Source organism: Lactuca sativa, chromosome 4 (assembly GCF_002870075.4).
Source record: "Lactuca sativa cultivar Salinas chromosome 4, Lsat_Salinas_v11, whole genome shotgun sequence".
NCBI classification, from domain to species: Eukaryota; Viridiplantae; Streptophyta; class Magnoliopsida; order Asterales; family Asteraceae; genus Lactuca; species Lactuca sativa.
The window spans coordinates 104,977,267-104,988,115 of record NC_056626.2 but is presented as its reverse complement, the minus strand read 5'-3'; positions in this window follow the sequence as shown (position 1 = coordinate 104,988,115).

Sequence of the window (10,849 nt, the reverse complement as noted above, 5' to 3'; positions counted from 1 at the left end):
TCACTTGTTTCACTAGTTGCCGATTTCTTCAATATTAAGATCATTATATAGTTAGACACAATTAGGGTAAACCCTAATTGTCATGGCTTTCCATTTCCTTGGATCCATGGGTTCAAATACACCATGGAGCATCCTACGGGTTTTAGCCCAACTTGATAATCCATGGAGCATTAGCCCACTATATAAGTATGGATGATCTACACAATCAACCAATATATTTAATTAGTCTTCTTTTGATCACTTAATTAATTCTAGATTAATTCTTGATCAATACTAATTAAATAATCTTATTAATATATTAGAACTTATAATATATTAATAAACCTTAAGTGTTACTTCTCTCATGTTAGTCTATCCAAACGCATGATGCCATGCAACCCAAATGGACCATGTCGGGTCGGGTCAAGTCTTACCAATTATAGTTATGGACTTAAACATTAATCCAAAAGTCTCCCACTTGGATAAGTCTAAAACTATTATTGCAAGTACGACTTCATAACCCGACTGGCAATCGTAGCTCTCAAAAGTCGCTGTCGAACTCTGAACAAATCAATGACGCGTCCATTAGATAAGTGATCATATATTCCTCCATTCTAGATATCATATGGATTGAGACATGGATTATAATTATTATCTCTGTCCATTTGTTGTTTCCCGATTTCCGATTTATGACAACTGACTAATTGAACAAATCAAATCAGTCTAGGTCCTGCCGAGCACTTACGTTTTGTTATCACTAAATCATCGAGGGGCCCACAAATATCGCTTCTATCCCGAAGGTAAAAGGAATGGATAAACTTCGACTCATATGGCTTGTTCTCCTACTTGTTGAATCATACACAAAGGCACGTTTTATAACATCGAGTTACCGAATGCATTTTCGTGCAATCAATGTATAACCAACTTATAGTAACAACTCATATCTCTAGGTTTGAAGAATATAAGATATTATCGTCTCATGATTCACTCGTGATAAAATCCATGAAGTGATTCAAATGAGCGTGGGTTGAATCCAATACTCAGAACTTATGAGCACTCATGAATGTTGTAGCAACCATTGCTATGTCTAATGCACCTTAGACAAATCTTACAAGCCAGATTCATGACAGTCTTGATTCATACTTACTTCCAATGTATGATCGACTATGTATGGTTTGAATAACTTAGTCATTCAGGAAGTCAAAAATGCAAAGTGAAACACAAGAATAATAGTTAATCCTATATGGCCCCAATAGTTTGAGAGTAAATAAAAACACCTTTTATCTAAGCACCATATTGATTACTCATTATTCAATGTTTCGATTTTATCAACTTAATACTTGTATTGAAACAATAGTCACGCCATGCACCAAGCATGCACACTATGTTCGTCCAAACAATAGCTATGCCATCCTCCAAGTATGCACACTATGTTTACATGTGGTCCTCTCTTTGTGAAACAGATCGATTGACAACATTTCAATGATGCTCATTTCACAATCCCAAATCCTTTACAATAAATGTAAGAACACCAAATTCTTGTCATTTACCGTAATCTTGTTAGATTCTAAACATATATGCAATGATCCTCTTGTAATGAATATTTCACACAAGTCACAAAGACTTGGTAACAGACATTACAAAGTATTCCAATGGAAAGCAATTCCATGGAAATTAAGTCTCACATTCAAAGTACATTTCTTTGAACATCCTTCTTTGCATTAAGTTCTTTAATCTTACACAGATTCAAAGAATAAGTTCCACCTATGGAAAAAATTCCATATTCCCATTTTGACCATCACTTTTGAACAAGAGTTGCCCTTTTTCAAAATATATCAATATGGTCCTTCCTCTATACTTCCAATTGTAGTAAACCTCAATTTGTCCTCGACAATTGCTTAATCATTTTAGTCATATCCAGTTCTATTCCTTTTTCCATCTTAATGCCCTAGGAATTTGGAAAATTTAGACCGGATTATAGCACATGTAATCGAACCTATACCCAAAACATATGGGACACGATTCATGTTATAAAATTTTTATTTGCCATATTCTCACAATTCGAACTATGAAGAGGTATGTTGTAATCATAATCGAATTTTGAGAACACAACATATATAGAATTTCCTTATGTTGAACCATTCCAGCATAACATTCTTATATATCCTTAACTAAAGTAGATTAAAATCTCAATCTAAGCTTGTAGAATTGGAATGAAGTATAAAATCCTCTCCCTTAATTATAGCAAAACAACTTTTTCAAGGCGAATTGAAACTTTTGTTTTCTATAATTAATATTGCTAACTTGCAACACTTAACATAATAATCATGCTCCCACTAGCATAATGATTATTATCTTACTAGCATAACACTTATGCTCCCACTATCTTTGACATGTATCCAGAGATCAACTGGACTTCTAGAAATCAATACTTTATTGACTTTCTTACCAAAGTTCAGATTTCTGATACAAGATGCTTTGATAAGACTTTATCAAAATCATACACCTTTCCTTAGATAGCTCACTTGTGTGTCTAAACAATTATAGAACTATGAAAACGGATGTCGTAATCATAATCTCAATTGTTTAGACCTTTTCCATTTCTCACAAGTCTATGTTAGTGTGTCGGTTAAGCACACGCGCTCCACTAACGACTTTGAGAATGCAAAGATTACAATTGCTATCTTCTTAGTGGTAGCATTTCCTCACCATCATATTCATGAATCAAATAGAAACCTTATGCCACTTAGATATTTATGGTGTATGTGTTCCTATCCATGAGAATTTGTCATAACCATAATCACAAGACACGGTCAGTGACAAATCCAAACACATATGGACTGAACTTGTTCAATCTTAATTTCTTGCCACCCGACAGCACAAGGGCCTACCATTGCTTCCAGGTAGTTATGTAAACAATTGAGAACTCATAGAACTCACAAGAAGAGTCAACTTTTACTGGAATAGACACAGAAATAAGAATATGTCAACTCGATAGGTTACAGACCTCAAGTCGTGGGCTAGTGATTAACAAAACTCTTGATTAGTTCTTGAAACTATCTCAATACTCCCACTGTCCTCTTGACATATAAGATTCTCTTTTTCAAGAACCATTCCTTGAGAAAACAAATATTCAAGAGTTAGTGCGGATTGTTATCAAGTTAAACACTTCTCACAACTGGTCTTATTTGGTCTTTGTTTTATCCAAAACATCACAACTTACCGATCTCAAATGTACAAGAATAGGAAACATCTTACTCTACATTTGACAAGTGTTAAAAACTTTCTAAAGACTATGTCACTCAAGTTACAATCTTGGAGTATAACTCTAGGATTTGTTTTTGGAACGAAGTATCTTTTATCTTTTGATTTAACCATTTCAACAATTCACGATTCCTCTCCTTAGGCACACAAATGCACTAAGGTGTCCTTAGAGGATCAATTGTGATATGGTTCCATAATCACTAAGATAATTATAAAACAAGATACACAAGTACTCTCCCATCTCTCCAGATTGGAGAAACTTTTATTTTCTGCCTTATTTTATTCTTCTTATTCATTCTGCCATACATTGAAACTTTTCCAATGTTTCAGAATTACACTTAAATTTGTAAGCATAACCATATTTACTAAACTTTAGTAAATCATGATGAATAATCTTATCAACCTTTGTGGTGGACCTGACTAGTGCATAACCTAATGTACCCGATCCTTTAGTCCTTCGCTTGACTCACATGCGAATGTGAACAAGGAATTAGTCTTAAGTTACCAAAGATGAAAATTCTCATTCATCACATAATACAACTTGCATGATTCCAAGTTTCTATCCAAATGAAACTTTGGTGATGAGAATCTTTCCTTATTTGATAAATTATGACACTACCACAAACGAAAGAATCAAATTCATTTTCCAATATTGCTTATCAATGGAAACATATAAACAACAATTTTTCACAAATGCCAATGTAAGGATACTTAAAAAATAAATAAAACAAAATTTTATTTTATTTTAAAACTTGCGGAAAACTTATCCTTACAATGCAAATACATATGAAAACTTTTTGTTATCTATTCCTAAGCAATATTTCATAACTCTTATGCAGCGGCTCAAAATTCTGGTCATCGAACCATGCGATCAGAATCAACACACTCTTTCTTTAAGCTTGCTTTGATTCTTCCAAGAAATCAAAATGTAATTACATTACATCATGTATTAAGAATCACAAAAGGAGACTTAATTGAGTTAGATAATGGAGTTTACTCGAAGCAAAGTCAAACTTTTGACTTTTACCAACCTTATGAAATTTCAGGTAAATTGGGCAGCTTTGCAACCAATGTCCCTTTTATTGGTAAAAGAAACATATGGACTCTTTGGAAATGGTACACGAGACTATCACAAACTTAGTCTTTCTCTTTACCATTGGGTCAAACGACTTAACCATGGCCGATCCCTTTCCATTGGGAAGAGAAAGTTTTTCTGGACTTCTAGTGTTATCATTGTTAATGTCCACGAAAGTTTAGGAAGTAGATCTTCCAATCTAATTTGCTTTACCAATGCTCAAAATCATTACTGATTCAGCATCATCAAGAAAATATACAAGATCATTAAGGGTCATGTTGTGATCTGTCATCAAGGAGTGACTAAAGAACCAAGTCAACAGCCAGCTACCTCAAGGCTTCGACACCCGACTTGTCAATATCTGACTTAAGCTCTAAGATGTAAGCATATATAGACTTTTCTTGCCAATAAGGATTGAGTGACTTAGAAATTATCAAGTCTTGAAACTTGTGGGATTGGGAGAATAATAGGAGGAGGTGGAGGAAGTGAAGCATGATTTTCCAGTCCCATTAATGCACAACAAAGGGATTGATCTTTCACCTTGATTGCGATTTGGGATATCATCTTCATTAGGAAAGCTTGTTCCTAAGGATTTGGGAAGACCATAGATGTCTTAACAAGACATCTATAATGGGAGAAATTCAAGTTTAGTTGATTTAAAGTCCTTAACTTAACACCCAATATGAAATATTAAGGCTAGGACCCAACAAACTATTTTATAACTTGGAAGAGGGATGCCATAATCCAAGCTATAGAATATTTGAAGGTAGGTAAATGACGATTTACCAATTTCCACCATGAAAAACGAAATATAATTAAGTTTTAATTGGATTTGAAACTCCTAGATCTTTTGAGATACATTGAACTTTCAATGGCATGTTTGAATCTCGATTGCGCCCTCTCAAGTTTGTGACTGGGATGCCGAGGATCACAAACAAGGTGTGAATAACCATGCAAATTGACTTGGTACCCTTAATTTTATCACCCAATCGATGTGTCGGTTAACCACACACGCTCCACCGATCTATGATAAAACTTAAGTCACCTTTTACCACACATTGTCAGTCCCATGTTAGTGTTCCGGTTAACCACACACGCTCCACTAACGACTTAACAAAGGTGCAAAGTGTAATTTCATGGGTTAGCACCATTTCACATTTTCCTAAGTAACTAAGACTGAGAATTTATAAGTGTTTAGTTACTTAGTATTTATCATTATACTTTTAATGAAGGGAGAATTATAGTCCTTTCCTACCCGTTCGGCTAACGACCCTCCACCAGTCAAGGAAGCGGTGGGTGAGAGTGGACACCCATTAAATTGTCATTTTATAGGCAGTAACCTTATACCCCCCTTATAGACCAGCTTCGTGAATGAGGCCTACTGATGGTAAGATTGACTTTATCTTATACATATCTATATAATTAAAATTATAATAATAGTATAATCTTGTATTTTAAACATTTAAAATACTTGGTGGTTTAATCTGTTAATTAAAGTATACTATTAATTTAATTAAACTTAAACCATGTCTTTATGGAATTATTAACTCTTTTAATTAAACAATTTAATTAATTTAATGAAGTCCATAACGTTTGAACTTTTAACTTTTAAAATTCTAGGGTTTGGAATTAAAGTGTACATGGGGGGTGAATTTACAAATTCCAAAACTTGAGGGCAAGTTTTGAAACTTTTCAAAACTCTTCAATTTCATAACATATGAGTTTAATATAGGTTTTTAAAAATTTTAATGAAGAGACTCTTGGAAATCCATAACTTGAGGACAAGTTATGGAGGTCATAAAATAATTTATGGAGAAAAGACTTTTCAAGTTCATAACCTATGTTTTTTTAATAAAATTCATTAATGAGACTTTTCATGTAACTTGAGGAAAAGTTAAAAAAACACATTTTATGAATAAATTTTAGATCAATTTGGATCAAAAACAACTATCACAAACATATCTAGCAATATTCATAATTTTGATTAAACTCATATGAACAAGACAATTCTAGTCAAACAATTTTCATGTGATTAGCCTAAACATTAAACTAATACAAAACATGAAACTATTGACAATTATCTTTGAAATTTGATTAGAATGAACATTACCACATCAAAAACAGGTTTATAGGCTCAAAAACAGCTTAGGGTAATGATTCTAATCCAATTCCAACCTTAAAAGTCGAAAATATGATGTCTGGGGCTCCTACTCGTCGAGTGTATGAACCTACGCGACGAGTAGGATGATTTTCTTCATGGACTAGGCGACTTTATCAGTGGACTTGGCAAGTCCAGTGCCCAGAAAGCCAGAAAATCAATTTTTTCAGCATTTTTCAGCACTTTGCATCAAGTATAATTGAAAACAAGACTAGGCTCTGATATCACTGTTGGGTTTTGAGCATTCTAACACTCCTTTGGTGTACATGCAACCCTAGATACCTTGGATCCATGTTTTCTCGATTATACATGCAAATATCAATTTCCAAGGTATTTATCCTAACTAGCATATTATGAAGTACAAATAATATAAAATCTAGTAAAATGACATACCTCTTTGTTGGTGCTTGATTCCATGTAGCTTGAGAGCCTAGTGCCCCAAGTGTGACACCTCAAATGGTTCACACAACATCAAATGCATTTGGAATAACTTAGAGAGAAAATAGAACACTTCAAAATCGGCTTGCCCTCACTTGTTTCACTAGTTGCCGATTTCTTCAATAATAAGATCATTATATAGATAGTCACAATTAGGGTAAACCCTAATTGTCATGGATTTCCATTTCCTTGGATCCATGGGTTCAAATACACCATGGAGCATCCTATGGGTTTTAGCCCAACTTGATAATCCATGGAGCATTAGCCCACTATATAAGTATGGATGCTTTACACAATCAACCCATATATTTAATTAGTCTTCTTTTGATCACTTAATTAATTCTAGATTAATTATTGATCAATACTAATTAAATAATCTTATTAATATATTAGAACTTATAATATATTAATAAACCTTAAGTGTTACTTTTCTCATGTTAGTCTATCCAAACGCATGATGCCATGCAACTCAAATGGACCATGTCGGGTCGGGTCAAATCTTACCAATTATAGTTATGAACTTAGACATTAATCCAACAGCTCCAACCTCTCAAAATGTTTTTGGTCTGACACCTACTTTTCCTCCATTTGATTCCAAACTGTTTCAATCTTCTTAGGTTGAGGGGGAGAATGGTCATCCTCCCATCGAATCAAATGTGAATGGATTTCAAGATGCAGCAAATCAATTCACTGAATTTGATCCTATTCCAAATAACAACAAAGATGATGCTCACTTCCTTGACTTTTCGCTTCAAGACAATGTAAACCTATCTGGTTCAGAAGTTCAGGGGGTGCATCATCCTCAAATTCTAATGTTTAGGGGGAGCAACATAAACCCATTGTGGATTTTGGATCATCCGCTGCACAAGAGCTTACGAGATTACACATCTAGACAAAGGATCATCCTCTAAATTAGGGCATCAGAAATCTCAATGCTGGTATTCAAAGTCGTTCTGCTAAAAACATCCAAAATGAATGTCATTTCACAACATTTATCTCAATTAATGGTTGAACCAAAAGCCATCAAGGAAGCATTAGAACATGCTAACTGAATTACAACCATGCAATAAGAATTAGCAAAATTTGATAGAAATAAAGTATGAACTTTCGTCCCTCCTGCTCAGGATCAACGTATTGTTGGTACAAGGTGGGTCTTCTAAAACAAGCTAGATGACGCTAGAGTTACTATTAGTGTAACATCCCAAAACTCATGACAAAAAATTTCATTTTTAATTATTAAATAAACCATAGTTATCAAATCATTTCATCCAAAAGCATGAGTCATAGTATCAAATCAAAGTATCATATCAAAACACATAGCAATCTATCAGAGTAAAACATCCCAGACTGAACATAATGGTGTGTGCACTACAGTCATCCCGAGCTCTTCCCTTTGCTACCGAAAGTACCTGAAATCAAAAGTGAAAATTGTAAGCACAAAGCTTAGTGAGTCTCCCCAAATTACCACATACCATACACATAATCATGCTACTAAGAGATACGGGCCCCGCCCACACTCAAGGAGATACGGGCTTCGCCCACTCTCAGCTAACTAGGAGATACGGGCCTCGCCCCCACTCCTCTGACTATGAGATACGGGCCCCTTCCACACTCGGCTAACTATGAGATACGGGCCCCGCCTACACTCTACTAACTATGAGATATGGGCCCTGCCCATACTCCGCTAACTATGAGATACAGGCCACTCGTACACTCAGCTACTAAGCATTCATACAAGTATCACACAGACAACAAGTATAGCCAATTTTATCAATGAGCCTTGTATCCATTCTCAAATAATGCTATGCGATACGGGCCTTGACCACACTCAGCAATCCATAAGATACGGGCCTCACCCACACTAAATTACTAATAAATAAAAATAACATATACGGCCGGCCTTGGTGCCTTCAACCCATTCAAACCAGGAGGAAACTCACCTCACTGTCGGATGATAGCTGAAACGTCTCTGCCCGGAATCAGCTCTACTCACTCCTAGAACCAAAACAGCCCCTTAGATGCCATTCCATACTCATAACCCTTAAGGGTCAACTCCGGTCAAGTCAAAGTCAACACTCAGAGTTGACTCAACTCGTCGACTTTACCCTTCAACTCGTCGAGTTCTCATGAATCATAGAATCGTGAAATCGCGATCTAACTCATCAAGTTTTCCTCCAACTCGTCGAGTTCCTCCTAGTCAACAGAAACGAGACTTTCTTAGTATAACCCGTCGCATTCCCGTATGGACTTGCCGAGTTCCATTAAAAGAATCGGGAATGTTCGACCGAACTTGTTGAGCTCCTCTATGAACTCGTCGAGTTCCTCACATTTCTAGTCTACTCAATCCTTTCTTTATATCTAAGGTTCCAGAATATAGATCTACATTGTTTCCATGGCCTATTTCTGTAAAGTCGACAACTTGATGGCTTTGCATGCCTCAAATGGACCCAATCTCGAGATATAGCAACCTACATCTATAGGCATGGTCTTTTCTTGGACAAGAACGAGTTTAGGACCTTTTCTATGAATCTAAGGACCAAATAACAATGAGAATGGGAGTTTTTAGCATCATGACTATGAAGGTTATCATGCTTCTGACAATGGGGTTAAAAAGACCCATAAAACAAGACTAATAGAGATCTAAGCTATTAATCATCAAGTTAGGGACTTTTTACCTCAGAAAGTTGCCAAAGATAGACGAGATCCCAGATCTAGTGCATCCCCTCAAGCTCAATGACCTTCTAGTTCTTCCAAGTCCTTCACCAAGCATAAATTCACACAAAAATCCACTCAAAACTTCAAGTTTCTCACGAAGGAGCTCACAATAAGATTTAGGGTTTCAAGGAGGCTAATGAGAGGTTGTAGGATATGATTAAGTCCTTTAAATAGGGTGTAAAACCATGGAAATTAGGGTTTCATCCTAGCTGGTCTACTTATCGAGTTGAGGTCTCTCAACTTGTCAAGTAGGTTACTTAAATCATGTGGTCCTGACAATCTCTACTCGACAAGTTTGGGGCTTCCAACTCGTCAAGTTGCTCTATAAACATGAATAAATTATAAATTAAATGCGTACTAGGAACCAGGAATTACAATTCTCCCACACTTGTTTTAGACTTCGTCCTCGAAGTCTGCTGCCTCAAATAAATCTGGGTAATGCTCTCTCATCTTCTCCTCCGGCTCCCAAGTCCACTCTGACCCCTTACGGTGCATCCATTGCACCTTCACTAACTATACAACCTTGTTCCTCAAGGTTTTCGTCTTGTGATCTAGAATCACCACTGGCCTCTCAATGTAGTTCAGGTTGTCATCCACCTGAATGTCCTCTAGAGGCACAACTGCGGAATCATCCACCAAACACTTCCGCAGCTGGGAGACATGAAAAGTGATGTGGATCTGGATGAGCTCTACTGGAAGATCCAAACAATAGGCCACACGGCCCATCCGATCTGTAACTCTAAAAGGACCGATGTACCTAGGGCCCAACTTGTCCCGCTTCCTGAACAGGATGACACCTTTCCAAGGTGACACCTTCAGGAGGACCATATCCCCTACCTGATACTCTAGGTTTGAACGACGCTTGTCGGCATAGTTTTTTTGCCGACTCTGAGCAGTCTAGAGCCTGCTCTGGACCTGCTGGATCTTCTCCATGGTCTTGAGTACCACTCAATACTCCCCATGACTCTCTGACCGACCTTTCCCCAACAGATTGGGGTCCTACATTTTCTCCCATAGAGTATCTTAAAGGGTGGTCGATCTATGCTGGCGTGATAACTGTTGTTATACGAATATTCTGCTAACGGAAGATACGTATCCCAACTATCATCGAAATCCAATACACATGCCCACAGCATATCCTCGAGTGTCTGGATCATCCTCTCACTCTGCATGTCAGCCTGAGGGTGAAAGGTTGTGCTAAAGTGAAGATGAGTGCCCAT